Raw genomic sequence first — 18114 nt, 5'->3', positions numbered from 1 at the left:
ATACTTATGTTGTAATGTTGGTCAGAAAAGGAAATTAGACAAATATTGGCTTACTGTTGTGAAATGAGGCACAAAGTGGAAGTGTAAATAAATTGAGATTTAAAGACCTTTCTTTACTGTCATTTACCCCTTTCTTTACTGTCTTTTTCACCATCTTTTTTTATTTGCTTTATTATCTTTCCTCATCTTCACTGTCGTTCATTTTCTTCACTATCCTCATTTTCTTCACCATCTCTTATTCATTCTTCACTATCTTTACTCACTTTCTCTTCTAGTTTCATTCCATCACCCTTTTTTCGTACAATGCACAAGGTTCCAGAAGATAATTAATGTTTTTTTTCCATTTTAATTAAGCGTTTCCTTTTATAAGTACCCTACTGTAGTGCGAGAACTATAAAATATGAAATATATTTTTCTATTTTACGACATATACTGTTCCAGACTAAACTTTGATATAATGATAACATTGCATCACAGTTTAGTAGATATCAGATATCTAATCTCATTTCATCATAGCCAACCTACTTCAGAGAATAAGATTATACTTCACTTGGGCTGTCATTAATACTCATTAACAATAATATCTCTCTCTCTCTCTCTCTCTCTCTCTCTCTCTCTCTCTCTCTCTCTCTCTCTCTCTCTCTCTCTCTCTCTCTCTCTCTTATAAGACGTAATTCCGTTTTGGACACTTTGACAGCTTGATTTGGGATACGAATGTTAGTAAAGTATGTAATGAAGAATAAATAAGAGAGATAGTAGTAGTAGTAATAGTAAAAGTAAAAATAGTAATAGAAGAAGTAGCAGTAGCAGTAATGGAAAAAATAATTGTAATAATCATAATAATAATAATAGTATGAATAATAAATACTATAGCAGTGATGAGAGTGATAAGACAAGAACTGTAGGAATAATATAAAAAATTATATGAATAAAGATATTGATAATAAAAATAACAATAATGATAACAACAACAACGACAATAATAATAATAATAGTAATAGTAATGATAATGATAATGTAATGATAATAATAATAATAATAATAATAATAATAATAATAATATATAGTAGTAGTATATTACTAATATTACTAATAATAACATCAATAATAATAATAGAGATAATACAAAAATATAATGATAATAAAACTAACAGCAATGATATTAATAATAAAATGAATAGTAATAATGATAATGATAAAATTAATAATGATAATAATAATAATAATAATAATAATAATAATGACTCTACTACTACTGATAATAATGATGATATCAATAATTAGGATAAAGATAATAAAACAATAGTAATAATAATAATAAATATAAAATAACAATGAAAATAATAATAATAAAAATGATAATGATAAAATAATAATAATGATAACATTAAGGAGAAAGAATATAATACCAATAAGAGCAGTGATGTCTTTTTTTTTCATTATCCTTTTTTCAGCCGAGAAAAATACGGTTTAACTGGACAACAGAGAGAACTGGATTTTTACATTGAAATATCATAAAGAAAAGAAAAAATGAAAGAAAAAACAATATTTTTTGAAACGTTCATATTTGACATTAGTTATTACGAGTATTGTTCCTTTCTTTTCCCTGCCAGTATTTCCTGATTGAATGGATTCTTGAGGGTAATTTCCTGGTTGTTCGTCTACTTTTTACTTTCTTCATGCAAGAAACTGATGAAACCGTGTAGTGTATTCTGTGGCGAACTCCTTTACATAGTTATGATTGCTCTTTTCAGATAGGTCCCTTTTTGGCTAGTATTTGGTTTCAGTAGAATATATATATATATATATATATATATATATATATATATATATATATATATATATATATATATATATATATATACACACAGTTGTTAAAAAGTAACGCCCCCGGGTGGGCTCGAACCACCAGCCTTTCGGTTAACAGCCGAACGCGCTAACCGATTGTGCCACGGAGGCTTAAGAAACGTGGTTTGCAATATCAATTTTATTTGTTTTATTTATTAATTTATTAATATATAAATATATATCTAAGAATATACATCGGAAAAATTAAAAATATATATATATATTATTATATATATATATATATATATATATATATATATATATTATTTTTGGATACATGCAATAAAGAGTTGATATTTGAGGCTGGTTATTACGAGTACTATTCCTTTCTTTTCCCTGCTAGTAGTTAACCAACGTTTGTAACTCATTTCCTGATTGAATGGGGTCACGAGGGTAATTTCCTATTTGTTTACTTGATTATTCAATTTCTACTATTTTTGTGTTCTTGGTATGCAAAAAGCTGACGAGCTAGTGTGGTGTTCGAGAATCTATTGACATAAAAAAGACGTTGGAGTATGTGGCGAACGTAGTGTTAAAACTTTACACTTTATAGTTCTTCAATTCAAATGGGTCTCTTTAAAATGATATTGATCATTGGTTGGTTACAAATATACAGAGAGCTGTTTAAAAGTGACGCCCCCGGGTGGGCTCGAACCACCAACCTTTCGGTTAACAGCCGAACGCGCTAACCGATTGTGCCACGGAGGCTTAAGAAACGTTGTTTGCATTATTATTTTTCATTTATTTTTTATATATTTATTTCTTTTTAGGAAATTGCCTAATTTCAAATCAAGTTTTGGCTAATGTGAAAACAGGGATTTGTAAATCGATTATTTAAAATGATTTGCAGCTAAGTCAACAGCTAAGGTCATTAGCGGCGAAAACCAGACTATCTGACTTTGGTTTTCTTTGTCTGCTTTTTATAGCATTCGTTTCGAAATTCACTTTGAATGCATAATTCCAATAATGATAGTGATTATGATAGTTATTGTTTTTACTAGTGACAATATAATTATTATTACTATTATTATTATAATTATTTTATCACGGTGATGATGATGATGATGATGATCAGGATGATAATGAGAATTAAAGAGATAACGCTAATGTTAATGATGATGATAGTAATAATAATAACAATAATAATCACAATAACGCTTATGATTATAATAATAGTAATGATAATAATGATTATGATATGATGATGAATATAATAATAATAAAAATGATGCTCATGATGATCATGATTCTACTACTATTACTACTACTACAATTACTAGTAATAATAATGATGAGAGTAACAACAATGACAATAATAATAATCGGCGTCATAAATATTACTATTGTTATATTCATACCATTATCGTCACCTTTTTTCATAGTATTGCTAATACCAAAGAGACATTGCACGCCTGTACCACCTAATGGCGCGCGGCATTTGCAATTCACACTGATTATTCATAAACTATAAAATGACAATTATGAAAAATAAACTCCTAAGGGCTTTCATCTGTACAGTTTTGGTAGAAGTGTGATTTGTCATTATTTGAAGCCAAATTCGTATTATTTAACCGGCAATTCTATTTCTTTGTTAATTCCCTCTTTACGATTTACACTCTCCTGGACTTAAAAAACTTTGATAATAATGATAATTCAACACACCACTGGTTTAGTAATTATCAGTTAAATCTAATCTCACTTCATTGAATAGCCAGTCATACTTCAGAGAACAAGATCAGTACATTCACTTGGGTTGTTTATTTATTGGTCCATCATTAACAATAATATAATTCTCTTTCTATCTATCTATCTCTCTCATAATTCGTAATCCCGTTTTGGATACTTTGACAGCTTCTTACTTAGAATTGTTACGAATGTAAGTAAAGAATGAGTAATGAAAAATATATTAAGAGAAGTAACAGTAGTAGTAGTAATATTATTTGTAGTAGTATTAGTATAAGTAATAATAGTTGCCATAATGTTTATAATTGTAATTACGTTATTAATGATAATAACTAAAGCCATAATAATAATGATAATAACTAAAGCCATAATTATAATGATAATAAGAACAAATAAATGTATAAGTAGTATAAATAATGATAATATTAATGATATAAGTAATAATGATAATGATAGCAATAAGGATAATAATATTAATAGTAATAATAACAACAATAATATTAATAATAACCATTATTGTTGTTGTTGATGATGACGTTGTTTTTATTATTATTTTGTTATCATTATTATAATATAATGATAGTAATAATAGTAATAGTAAAATTAATGATTTTAACATTAATGATAATAATAATAATAATGATAATAATAATAATAATAATAATAATAATAATAATAATAATAATAATAATAATAATAATAATAATAGTAGTAGTAATAATAATAATAATGATAATAATAATAATAACGATTATAATTATAACGATAGTAGGAATAAGAATAAAGATGACAATAACCGTTACAACTGCAATACAAATGACGAAAATAACATATTAACATTCGTTCGGTATCCCTATATATAGCGTATTTTGCCAATCGGACAAAATCATCAAGGGCACGTGAACTCGTGGTTTGAATATAACATAGCTCTATCAGTTATACTCATAACTGCGTAAAGATTAACGCCCCCGGGTGGGCTCGAACCACCAACCTTTCGGTTAACAGCCGAACGCGCTAACCAATTGTGCCACGGAGGCTTATGGAAGATAGATTGTTGTGTTTCTTTGTTGAAGAAAATGCTTAATTGTAACCCAAGTATTGGCCAGAGTACTATTTCCCCACATATGCTTCAGTTTCTTTTCTCAGTTTCTTCACTACCTATTCTCATGTGCTTCACTATCTTTCCTCATATCCATTATATTCCTTTATATGCTTCACACTATCTTTTGTCGTTTGTTTCACTATCTCTCCTCATATGTTTTACTATCTTTCTTAGTATGCTTCACTATCTTTCCTCCTTTCCTTCACTATCTTCCCGCATTTCCTTGGTTATCTTTCCTCCTTTGCTTCACAATCTTTCTCCATTCGCTCCACTATCTTTCCTCACTGGATTCACTGTTTTTCCTCATTTGCTTCACTATCGTCCTTCATTTTCTTCACCATCTTTTCCTCCTTTTCTTCGCTATCTTACCTCACTTTCTTTACAGTCTTCATCCCATCAACTTTTTCTACGGACAACCCACAAAGGTTGTTGAGGTGAATCGGTAATTCCCCTCTTTAGTAGGTGGAATTTCGAACGATAATAAAGATATGATATCCTTGGTTTGTTTGCTCCATCTTTACAGCTTTGGCTCTTCTGGATTTAAAAAAAAACTTTTATAAGAATGAGAATCCACCTCACGGTTACGGTTCTAATTTTACCCCATTTTATCTAACGAATGAAAGCCAGACATATTTCAGTAAACAAAACATGAGTATTCGCTTAGTTTGCTCAGTATTACGTCAGTGTACATTTATTCATCCTCACTCTCTATCTATCTATCTCTCTCTGTCTATCCATCTCTCTCTCTGTCTCTCTCTCTTTCTCTCTCTCTCTCTCTCTCTCTCTCTCTCTCTCTCTCTCTCTCTCTCTCTCTCTCTCTCTCTCTCTCTCTCTCTCTCTCTCTCTCTCTTTCTCCCTCTCTCTCTCTCTATCTATCTATCTATCTATCTATCTATCTATCTATCATCTCTTTCTCTCTCTCTCTCTCTCTCTCTCTCTCTCTCTCTCTCTCTCTCTCTCCTATAATGATAATGGTAATGATAATGATAATAATAATGAGTAATAATAATAAAATAATAATAGTAAAAATGATAATGATAACAGTAATAATAATAATAATAATAATAATAATAATAATTATCATTGTAATTATTATTATCATTCTCTCTCTCTCTCTCTCTCTCTCTCTCTCTCTCTCTCTCTCTCTCTCTCTCTCTCTCTCTCTCTCTCTCTCTCTTAAGAGTATTAAGTTTGAAAAATTATATACATCACTTTTCATTACTGATTCCATTATAGAAACTAGTCAAAACGCCTGAATAAAATAATAAAATAATCATTGTTGCCTAATTTTACTTCACTATTATCTAATTTTCTTTGTATATCATCTCAACTGAGAAATTACAATTTTATCATCAAGTGCACTAATACACACATGCACACGCACATACGTAGACATATAGAACACAACAGATACACATGTGCGTATGTGTTTAATCCCAGTTTCCGCGAATTCTATATAATCTTGCATAGTCAGAGGATGACAATATTAATAAAATCTCGGCTTTATTTCCTATATGTATACTTAAAAATGCAATAAATAACGCATGGCTTGTCCTTCTTCAATAAACCCTTGCTCTAAATAAACGCTTCACCGTGAATTGCGTCAGAGATGAACTTTCAGCATCCTTTTTTGGTTCCTTGCCCCCTTTCCTCCTTATAACTTGTTTTGGTTCATCCAAATACCCTTCGCTCTTTATCTAGTAGATTTACATTGTATTAGAGAAGTTTAAGTGTGAACTTGGGACTCACAGCTTCATCGCTTACAGTAAAAAGGGAAATTATGGCAATCACCAAAAACCCTCCGCTACCTTAATTTTTAATCACATCTATATCCAGGAGAGAAAATACCGTTGAATAGAGGATAATAATGCATTTTTCCATCCAAGACCTTGAGCGAAACTAACTTTACTAAAGTCCTCCCCAACATGTTCGAATTTTAGCACAGGCACAGAGAAAGAAAACGAGAAGAGCCGAAAAGGAGCATTCTTGACCTTCACAGCTGCTTCAGACACCAGCACAGACGAAAGTTTTCTCATATCGTCAGTGCAGTGGGGATATTATCAATTACTAGAGCTTTTGACTTTAACAAGAGTTTGTGAAACGAATACAAGTAGGTTTATTTATTGCCTTTACGTAACTGGTTCTCGTTTCTCGTAGTAAGTAAAAAGCGTTTTGCTATTGCTTTTTAATCATTATCAAAGATGTATTATTGAACTGCTCTCTTCGTTGGGGTTTATATCCAGGTTTCCTGTTTCCTAATTATTTCTTAGGAGGGTTCCGTGTTCATTTCGAAATTCTTTTATCATTTCACAAATGATGTATTAATGTGGAGTGAACCATGTTAATGAGCCGTCCCCTAATAATTAATATACAGTGTGGCAGTATATCTGTGAACCAAGACATATTATGTATTTGTTATACGTAATATAATTATGGTACATTGTAAAGTGGATTGAAATTATGTATCAGTATCAAAATCAGTATAAATATCAATATAATATCACTTTTTCTCCCATTATTCCTACCCTTTCTGACTCCTTCTCTATTCTCTTTTACATTTAGTAGTTCGACCATTCATTTCTTCTTGCTCTTCTTCCTCCTCCTTCCCTTCATCGTACATTTCCATCAACCGTTTTCACTCTTTTCTTCTAACTTTTGATATCCCTTTTCGTCTCTTTTCATTCTCTCTCTTTTAGTCACTCGCCCTCATCCTCTTTCGTCTGTTGCGACGGAGACCATAATATATTCTCGAACCGAAGAGTATAGCCAGATTACGCACGGCGCAATATTGCCATCTCACAGTTGTAGATCTTTATGAACTTTTCAGTCATCTGTCTTTCATTCTTCCCCATCCTTCCCTCTCTTTCTATTCCTTACCATCATCTTCAAACAAGAAAATATATATACCACTTACTTTGTAGATCAAAAGGCGGGGACAGGAAACAAATTTTTATGAACATGATTTTTTTTTATACCTCACCTGATTCGCGATTCCAAGACACGAGGAAGTAAACGGATGGCATATTAATGACATTATACAGTTTAGTAATATTCCATGACTATAGTTCACTCTCTTCATCGACCATCGATATAATCGCTCATATCTTTTTCTTCCTTTTCTCTCTCACCATCATTCTTCATTATCTTTTCACTATTTCGTCTACGGCAACCAAATACGTTTTTTTTTCCTTCCTTTCTTTCTTTCTATTTTTTTTACCGGATTTATCTTTAATCGATGCATGGAGACGGAATACGTCGAGCACTGTATTCCCATAATAGATTGGCTCTACGCATGCGGCTAGCTGATTGCGAAGGCCATTGGCAACACTAAGTCAAAAGCGTTCGTTTCGAGGCCGTGACAGGCGCCACTCCCGATAACAATCCCCTTTGTGGAGGGAAAGGGAGGGAGGGAGGGTGCTTATGTGTGGCAGCGAAGAGGAAGAGCGGGAAGGGGGTGGAGGGGATGAGAAGAATGGAGAGAAAGGAGGAATGAGAATGGGGAGGAAATGGCATGAAGAGAAAGGGAAGGGAAGAGTGAGAAGGGAGAGGGGGAGGCATGGAGAGAAAGAGATAAGGGGTGGGGGTATGTGAAGAGAAAGAGTGGGAATGGGGGAAGAAGTGGAGGAGGAGAAGAGAGAAAGAGGGGAATGAAGAGCGGAGAGAAGGAGGCGAAAGAAATTAAGAGAAAGGGAACGGAAGAATGGGAAGGGGGAAGGAATGGGACTGAAGAGAAAAAGAGGAAGGAAGAGTGGAAGGGAAACGGAGGGAAAATGGAAATAAAGAGATTAAGGGGATATGTGTGGCAGCGGAGAGAAAGAGTGTGAAAAGGGAGACATGGAGGAATGGAGAAAAGAGATAGGTGAGGGGATATGCATTACAAAGAGGCAAGAGAGAGAAGGGGTGAACGAAGAGAAAGGGGATGAAGATAACGGAGGAAGGAGAGGCAAAAGGGGGATAAGGGAGCGGAGGGTTGAGCAGAGAGCGAGAGAGAGAGAGAAAATGGGAAAACGAAAAAAAAGAAGGAAAAAGCAAGAGGGAGAAATAGAGAGCGGAGGAGGTAAAGGGAGAGGAAAGTAAAACCAAGGTGGGTGAGACAAAGAAAGAGAAAAAGGGAGGGAGTAGAAGGGAGACAATGAGAGAGGAGTTTAAAAAAATAATAAAGAAGAGAAGAGGCAGATGGGAAGAAGACACAGAAGCGAGAAAGGTGTTACGAGGGACATAAGGGAAAGAGAAAGTAGGAAAGGAAGAGAGAGAACGCACATGGAAAGAGAGCTCGAGAATAGAACATTTAATATAAGTTTATTCGATTGAGAGACCGTACTCTGTGTACCCGTTTTTGCTTGTGTGCGTGCGTGTGTAGGGGGGGGAGGCAGACAAATGACTCCAACGAAGTAAAGCATTATATAGAAAAAAAAATACATATTTTACAGAATAAAAGGTAAAATATATCTCAAAACCGAAAAAGAAAACACGATACACATAGGTATTATAGTTTATAACAGAGGAGAATAGTGTATATGAACAGCATACTGTATAAAAAATATAATTCCGCCTCTAATGACAAATGACCTTTGTTTTTTCCCGAGCCACAAACTAGGTTTTGTGAAGCTTCATTATTATCTTACTCTCCTGGCTAGTCTCTCTCTATCTATCTCTATCTGTCTATCTATCTATCTATCTATCTCTATCTATCTATCTCTATCTATCTATCTATAAACCTATCTATCTATCTATAAACTATCTATCTCTCTTGCTATCTTCTTCTATCTATCTGCTTCTATCTATCATCATCTCTATCTATCATTATCTATCTATCTCTTGCTATCTATTATCACTATGTTATCATTCATTAATTATCATTATATTACTTATTATTATCATTATCATTATCATTACCATTGTTATCATCATCATCATCATCATCATTATTTTATTTTATTATTATTTGTTTATTATTATTATTATTATTATTATTATTATTATTATTATTATTATTATTATTATCACTTTATCATCATTATATTATCATTATCATTATCATTATCATTATCATTATCATTATCATTATCATTATCATTATCATTATCATTATCATTATCATTATGATTGTCATTATCATTCTCATTATCACCATGATCAAGATCATAAACATCTTATTTTAATCATCATCCTTATCATCATCCTGTTCATCATTATCATATTATTGATGATTATCATTGTATTATCGTTATCATCATTATCATCATCATCGTCACCGTCATCGTTGTCACCATCATCGTCATCATCATCATCATCATCATCATCATCATCATCATCATCATCATCATCATCATCGTCACCATCATCACCATCATATTTATCACCATCATCATTAATCATTTAATTATCATTTAATATTATCACTATTATTAATTATACTGTTTTCATAATTTATTATTTTTATTATTATTACAATAATAAATATCATTATTATTATTTCGTCAATACTATAATTAATTCCATTAACATTAGCATTATTATTACCATTAGTTTTATCATTACCATTATTATCATCATTAACATCATTATTATTATTATAATTATTACTGTTATATTTATTGTATCATTACTATTATTATTATTATTATTACTAACATTATTATCAGTATCATCATTATAATTATCATTACCATTATCATTATTATCACTAACAATATTATTAACATTACCATTGTTATTAGTATCACTATTATTTATATCATCATGCTCACTATCTGGAATCCGTACAGTAGAAAACAGAAACAGCCTGTTGATAAACACGGGGGGAAATCTGCGGAATTTTGTTTCCATATTTTAGTAGGTAGCTTTGTGGAGAAAAATTAATAGGCTGACCGGTAAAGCTCTCACAACACCGGAGTTTCACAGTCAAGGACGAGAACAGGCTAACATGCTACTAGAGCAGTGGGCCGGGAATTCTCTGTTAAACTTACTTCCACAAGGGATAAGAGATCAATTCAACAAGTCGAAAAAGATAGAAATTTTAATATAGCAGTAGCCTGTGCTGCTACTGACCGCTCCAACTTTGCCGAAATAACCGAGTGGGAACTGAGTCATGCACTTCTGAAAGGTAAGGGAACCGCCCCTTGCGAGGTTGGCATTACTTACAGCGTCCTTTGCCTCATTGCTCAGGTACCAGGCAACCCACTTTTACACCTGCATAGACCCCTCCCAAGTTCTTGGACTAATAGCTTACTTATACCTTTACCTAAACCCAATACTGACAAATATAGGCCCATTTCTTGACTTCATGTCTGTGCAAAGTACTTGAGAATAATTCTGAACAGATTTATGTACCGCATAAATGCTAAGTTATCCCCCAGACTATGGATTTCTCCCAGGACGTAGCAGCCAGCACTGTTTTGCAGAGTTCTTAACAAACACAAACCCAAGCATGCAAACAGTAGTTCTTGATCTTTAATTTGCCTTTGATGTTGCAAACAGAGAAATTATCCTTGAGCAACTAGCTAGCTTTGGTATTCTGGGAAAACTGTTAACATGGATTTAAATGTGTCTATCGAATCAATCAGCTCAGGATCTCTTCAAGGGCATTAAGAGTAATCATACAAGGGGATTTGAACTTAGCACACCCCAGGGAGACATACTTAGTCCCATGCTATTTAATACCCTAATACATAGATTACTAGGCGATATACCACTTGAGGGCAGTGACTCCATTATTTGCTATGCCGATGAAATTTGCATTAAATCCTCACCCGAGGATTCTATATATACTTTCAGCAAGGACTACTGAGTGTGGCTTGATAATCTCGACTGAAAAAAAGCCACTTACCCCAAAGACAATCCCTCTACCAAGGTTTCATATAAATGGCATTGAGCTAGACCGTTGCCACCAGTACAAATACTTCGAGATGTTTGTCAATGATATAGAATGCATTAGAAACCTGAAGAAAAGGCTGTGGGAGCGGCTGAAGCCACTTGGAACACTTGTTGGCAAAGACCATGGTATCAATGTCAATATTGCGAGAGACTTTTACTTGTCATACACACGGTCAGTCATAAATTATCATGCATTAGACCTAGTATTGTTCAAAGAATCAGAGTTGACTAGTTTAGAAACTATAAAATGAGGATCATTCTTGGTGCCCCTAGAACAACAAGGTTGTGAATATGAAAACCGAACTGAATTTAACTTCTGTTTACGAAAGAGTATTATACATAAATACCATATTTAGTGTCAAATCAATTAGATAATCCTTCTATTGTACAGAGTTCCAAAGACAACAAAAACATAAATTAGAGGAGCTAACTATGAATGCCAAAACAGATTCATACTCAAATCCATGAATACAAGTAACATGTGAACATATAGCTCAGCTGAACATACCCATAACTAAGACCTTATGTGGACGTTCTGTTCCACCGTGGAAAATTTCGGACCTAAATGTATATTATACGAATGCCACCTAAACAGACAGTGCCCCCCCCCCCCCTGCTATACTTAAGCAGAATGCACTTGCAATTATAGAAGAGCATCTTGAAACTCCAACGCATATGAATGCTACATTGAAGGATCCTTGCAGTCTGGTAGCAGAGCAGGATGCGCTTTTGTTGTATATAAATTGAGTTGGCAGGAATACTAATGGCCACCAATTTATATAGAATCAGGGCTCAGGGGTGATGCTGTACCACTGCAACTCAGGCTACGTGCTCTTCGGCAACGACACAGGAACCTGCAACGCTAACGCGAGCTGGAGCAGCAATCTCCTGCAGTGGCATCACGTGGATTGTGGCGAAGTGAAGCCACCTCACTAGATCTTCGCGATGGGAGCCTCGACGCTCTACGGAGATCGCGTCAATTTCGTCTGTGAGAAAGGCTACGTCCTGCGCTGGCAAGAAGAGGCGACGCGCTGTGATCCGGCGTCTGGTCCTCGGAGGTCCTCGCCTGCAAGCGCGTGTGTTGCGTCGACTCCCTCGTCCCCCTCGTTCCCCCCAACGCCGAACTGCCACCGTCTGCCCTGAGCTCTTACACATATCAGGACCGCGTTCACTTCCGTTGTAAGGAGGGACACCTGATGCGATGGGAGCTCTCCTCTATCTGCTTGAAGTCTTCGTCGTGGTCTCCTGTGACCGGCCCGTGTAACAATATCGTGCGGGCGTCCGAAGGTGAAGAAAAGAGGCGTCGTGGTCCACGGGAGGTACTACTACCAGGATGGAGTGGTGCATCGATGTCCTGCGGGCAAAGTTCCCAATGGAACGAAAGTACTGACAAGCCAGGCTGACGGAATGTGGTTGGCAGTGGCAGCGTGTTTGAAGAAATGGTGCCTCAACCGTCTCATCTGTCTCAGCAACGTCTGTCTCAACATCTTCTCTTGTCCACCGGCGTATCAAGGCAACAGATGTCAGCATGCGATGTGTGTGGCACCGTACCTGAATGGAGGTACCTGCGTAATGCCTTACACTTGTCACTGCCCTCCTGGCTATGACGGTCCGCACTACTAGATGTATGTGTGAGAGAACGGCTGCGGCGACCAAGGGACGTGCATCGGACCCAACGTATGTCACTGCGACCGCGGATACATAGGGTCCGCTTGCGACACGGAAGACTATGATTGCTATCGAGGGTATCGGACTCCTCGCAGCTCAGGCCCCTTTAGTCACCCTCGAAGCGTGGCCGATCCTCAGGCCTCTTCAGAAAGGACGGAAAGGGAAAAAATATAAAGATTTAAATGTCCTACCAACCGAGGACATTTCTTAATGTAGAGAGAAAACTAAATAGCGCATAAGTCTTATACTGTTTGTACGATAGGTACATATTCTTATTCCTATGCAATCAAGTATAATCTAAATATGAAACTACTACCACAGTGTAAATATTTTTATTACCCTAAACATTAATAATAAACACTTTACGGAAAAATCGATGCCAGATTAAAATGTTTCATAAAAACAGAAACAAATTAGAGAAAAATATTCAACGGTCACCGATATGTATGTTGCTGCTCAGAACGAAATGACTGACGTATTCATTGTTAATACATTTGAGGAGCTGCCATCGTTCACAGGGATATTTAGTGGCAAGTCAGAAATAATGTAGATTTTCGATTAAAGTTACAAATGTGACGGGAGAAAAGAATGAAAAGTATTGCATGTGTGTCGATTTTACTTTTCTTTTTTATTCATTGTACAAGAACAGTGCTTTTTAACAAATCACAGTCTTACACAAGTCTTTTGTTAGAACAGCAGTTGTTATATTTTCACAAAGTTGTTTTCGTTTATAAATAAGAACAAGTATATAATCGCAGTGGCTCTTTCACAAGAACCGTGTTATCATGGGCGGGATCAGGGTGTTGTATGTGAAGGACTCGTTGCTATGCCAACGCGTAAAGGTCGAGGAACCCCATGACATCGAGTGTGTTTGGATGGTGATTAATGACTCTTATTTCCCTCATGTACAGTAACAAAGCGTTTACGATATATATTTTTTCATCCCACTAAAGATGAATTTATCGATTATGACTACTGTTGACACGATTCACTCATTTCGCACCTGGAAGTAATATTTATAGGAAACTGTATTAACCTTCATAGTAACCACTGGCACGATCAAACGAACGTATGTTGCAAGGTGACGGAGGTCATGCGTGAAAGCTCGATCACTGACCTTGTAACGACGCTGCGAGCCATTACCTCTAATTGGTTTCGGCGCTAACTAGTGCGTTTTGAGCAAGACGGAAGTAGTCACCCTTCGCACCACATCAAAACCCATTGGCTTCCCCTCGGTTCTATGGAACGCGAGTCTGACCCGTGAATCTCGTCCGCGGATTAGACTTTCATTAATAAAACGAGGACAAGATATGAGTACAGTTCGCGTCATAATTCCCACAGAGAAGACAACACGAGGGATGAGGTGTGGATGGCCGCCAGAATCATGCGAATTATGGGTCAACGGAGGCTTGCGTAGAGAACAGGAAGAACGGGTATGATCTTTCTGTTCTTTTCTGCCTTCTAGGAGCAAAACAGGGAATGAAGTAACACGGACGAGAAAAGCGACAGTAAACCACTAAATTATATATTAGGGAATTTATATATATATATATATATATATATATATATATATATATATATATATATATATATATAGTGTGTGTGTGTGTGTGTGTGTTGTGTGTGTGTGTGTGTGTGTGTGTGTGTGTGTGTGTGTGTGTGTGTGTGTGTGTGTGTGTGTGTGTGTGTGTGTGTGTGTGTGTGTGTGTGTGTGTGTGTGTGTGTGTGTGCGTGTATGTGCGTGTGCGGGCGTGTGTGTGTTTGTGTATGATAAATATGTACATATATGTACACATATATATACATATATGTTATTATGCATATATATATATATACACATAATATATATATATATATATATATATCATATATATATACGCATATATATATACGCATATATATATATATATATAATATATATATATATATAATATATATCTATATAGTGTGTGTGTGTGTGTGTGTGTGTGTGTGTGTGTGTGTGGTGTGTGTGTGTGTGGTGTGGTGTGTGTGTGTGTGGTGTGTGTGTGTGTGGTGTGTGTGTGTGTGTGTGTGTGTGTGTTTGTGTGTGTGTTTGTGTGTGTGTGAGAGTGCGTGTGTGTGTGTGTGTGTGTGTGCTGTGTGGGGGACGAGAGATTACTTACATAATGAAAAATGAATAAACAGACACAGAATCATGAAATCGATATCTGGACTGCCTTCCTACATATTTACTAGTGTAAAAAAAAATTCACTCAATAAAATCATCTAAAATTTAGATCAGCAATGTTCACTTCTTCGATTCCTACCTGAGCTCCACTGAGAGTCTGCGTATAAGACGAGTCAGCTAATTACTTATACCTCAAAATTGCATGAAAATAGAGTCTCCTGCAGGTATTGGAAAGTATGGATGTTGTGTTGAACGACTTAGAACTTCTGTCATTAGTCCGAAATCTGGCTTAAGTAGATTATCATGGTCGCCATAGGAATCATTAAATCTTTATTGTGTTATTAGATAGAAAATATGTGCTGTCTCAGTAAAACATTTGCTACCACGCACACCACAAGAAATGGGTATTTATTGGCAAATAACTAAAATGAAACTCCACAGACATTTCAGCAAGAATGCTAATTGCATATATCATATCACTTTAGAGAATATATCACAATGAAGGCATACCTGAAAACTTTTGCTTAGACATACATATAGGTTAATGATAACATATTCAGGTAGCTTACCCTGTGGACAGCCCAGAATATTCACAGAACATTAACGATAAAACTAAACAGATAAACGGAGCAAGTCTTGTGCAGATGAATAAAAAAAAAAATCTTTATAAAAAAAAATCTTAATGAATATGAGAATATGTCAGGAATATTCAAGATTCGTTTACAGATCGTATTGTTAAAAAAAAAAATGCTAGCAGAGTCAGATATCAGTATTTTGTATCGAAATAAGATAATGGTAAATGAGGCGTCCCCCAGAACTCCAGATTGGGTTCAGTCATAATTTTAAGGTAGGCACTTTATCGATACGAATGAGCTTGTAATATAATGCAGTTCAAAGAAAAAGAATGTCAGTTTAACTGTGTGAATTAATACCTGGCTGTTCCATCCTTTTAAGTGTGAAGTAATAATTGAATATACACCAAAATAGAATGATCTTGGGATGTAATGCAGGTCAGTGAAAAGGAATATCAGTTTAACTGCGTGAATTATTAGCTGACTGTTCCACCCTGTGAAGTAATAATTAATATATACTCCAAAATAGACTAATAGCGTTCCCTCAAATCGTTTTGAACCTCCACAACCTGCCCAGTAAATATAAATAGGATTTTTAGATAAACTAATATGAAAAGAATGCGTTGACAATATTTAAACCAAATCTAATATACATATGCATTTCTCTCCCTAATATGTCAAGCTAGTTTCAGTGTAAAAAACTCTTAATAGTACGCATGTCAACTTTGTCATAGCATCCACAGCGTACGAGCTTTGGGGGTAGATAGTCTGCAAGTTGAATGAGAGGAATTTTCAATACAAATACGTTTGACAAATCCAAAGAAATTGTGGAAAGACCACATCCGAACAACGTAGTTTTGATTAGTTTATTGATTAATGTATTATATAAATACTGTATATAGCTTGCTGTTGAATAGAAGTTTAACTGTCTCCATAATTGTTATCAGAAGTACTTGTATATGCTATTGCTGTTGAAAGTATCAGTCGACATAGCCCTTTTACTACTATAATGATTATATATTCCACTGTCATTATTTACAGTTTCTTCTGTTTGGCTGCAGAAAATGGAGAATCACCTCTTAAGATTTATTTTTTATTTGATATTGTTATCACTGCTTCATTTTGTATCTCCTTGTCATTGTTATCTGCTCGCAAACAGCAGCATATGATTGTTTTTGAAAGATAATCTTAATAATACCTATATTATTGTTGTTGTCGTTTTTTTCATTTTCATTTTGGTGAAAGCGAAATCATCCAATACACTTTGCATGACAATGGAAGTTTCTACGCACTATAAGCTTCATGAATCCAGTCTTACTGATCCAACCTTTGTTAAGAAGATGTATTTCCCCTCAACAGCAATAAATAGACTCGCCCTCACCCCATCCCTCGCCACCCCACCAACCGACCCACCTCTTTCTCGATAATCAATAACGTTAATATTCTAAGATGCCCGTAAGTTATTCTTTGCATTCGAAATTCTTAAAGTTTGGAGGAGGCGAAAAGTCAGAACATAAATAGAAGTTTATTCATAGTCTGTTTTAAGGGAAAGGAAGGGGAGGCTTTCCTTGTTGGCCTCTGCTTTTGAGTCCTAATAGAAGAGAGAAACGTTTGCATTTGGCTTGTGTGTTATTTTTTGGGGTTTAACTTTGAATAGTAAAAGCAACAATACCACAGGAAGATGAGAAATAGGGAACGTACAATATAAATAAACCAGTTTATACAGAGAAATAAACTCGGTTTATACTGGCAGTTTCCTTTTTTATCGCTCTTTCTTTCTGTATCCATTGGCAAGCAAATAAATGTGTGGGTTTACCTTTTTCCAGCTGGGAATTCCATTGCATTCTGTATAATCGCTTGCAGGAAACTCGTTTTTTGTTTCTGTTTTTGTTTTATTTTGTATCTGTTTAACCTCTACTATACTTGCATGAAATTCGCTCTTTTTATTTATTTGTGTGTGTGTGTGTGCGCATGTCTATCGATGTATATGTGCGTGTGTCTGTTTGTGAATCTCGGTGTGTACGCACGTGCGTTAGCATGTGTGTGCGTATACCCGTGCAGAGGTCTGTGATGCACACCAGTGACTTATTAGCTGAAACTCACGAAGTCTTGATCTGAAGGAGTTATGGTTCTTGTCCTGAGAGAGGCTCGTTTAAGTTCTCAACGCCGAGACTCGGTGTCTTAGAGGATTTCTAGGAGAGAGCTAATCTTAGGTC

At 35.1% G+C, this 18114-nt stretch overlaps 3 non-coding genes across 3 annotated transcripts; all 3 read right to left on the bottom strand.

Annotated features, from left to right (window-relative positions):
* Positions 1-1885: 1885 nt before the first annotated feature.
* On the bottom strand, positions 1886-1959 carry Trnan-guu. Its single transcript has one exon. It is a non-coding gene; the product is annotated as a tRNA-Asn (tRNA).
* Positions 1960-2482: 523 nt separating this feature from the next.
* Trnan-guu lies at positions 2483-2556 on the bottom strand. Its single transcript has one exon. It is a non-coding gene; the product is annotated as a tRNA-Asn (tRNA).
* A 1938-nt stretch (positions 2557-4494) lies between these two features.
* Positions 4495-4568, bottom strand: Trnan-guu. Its single transcript has one exon. It is a non-coding gene; the product is annotated as a tRNA-Asn (tRNA).
* Positions 4569-18114: the final 13546 nt, after the last annotated feature.

This window comes from Penaeus monodon, chromosome 2 (genome assembly GCF_015228065.2).
Source record: "Penaeus monodon isolate SGIC_2016 chromosome 2, NSTDA_Pmon_1, whole genome shotgun sequence".
NCBI lineage: Eukaryota > Metazoa > Arthropoda > Malacostraca > Decapoda > Penaeidae > Penaeus > Penaeus monodon.
Note: the sequence above shows the minus strand (reverse complement) of the source record. Positions and strands in the feature narration are given on the sequence as shown.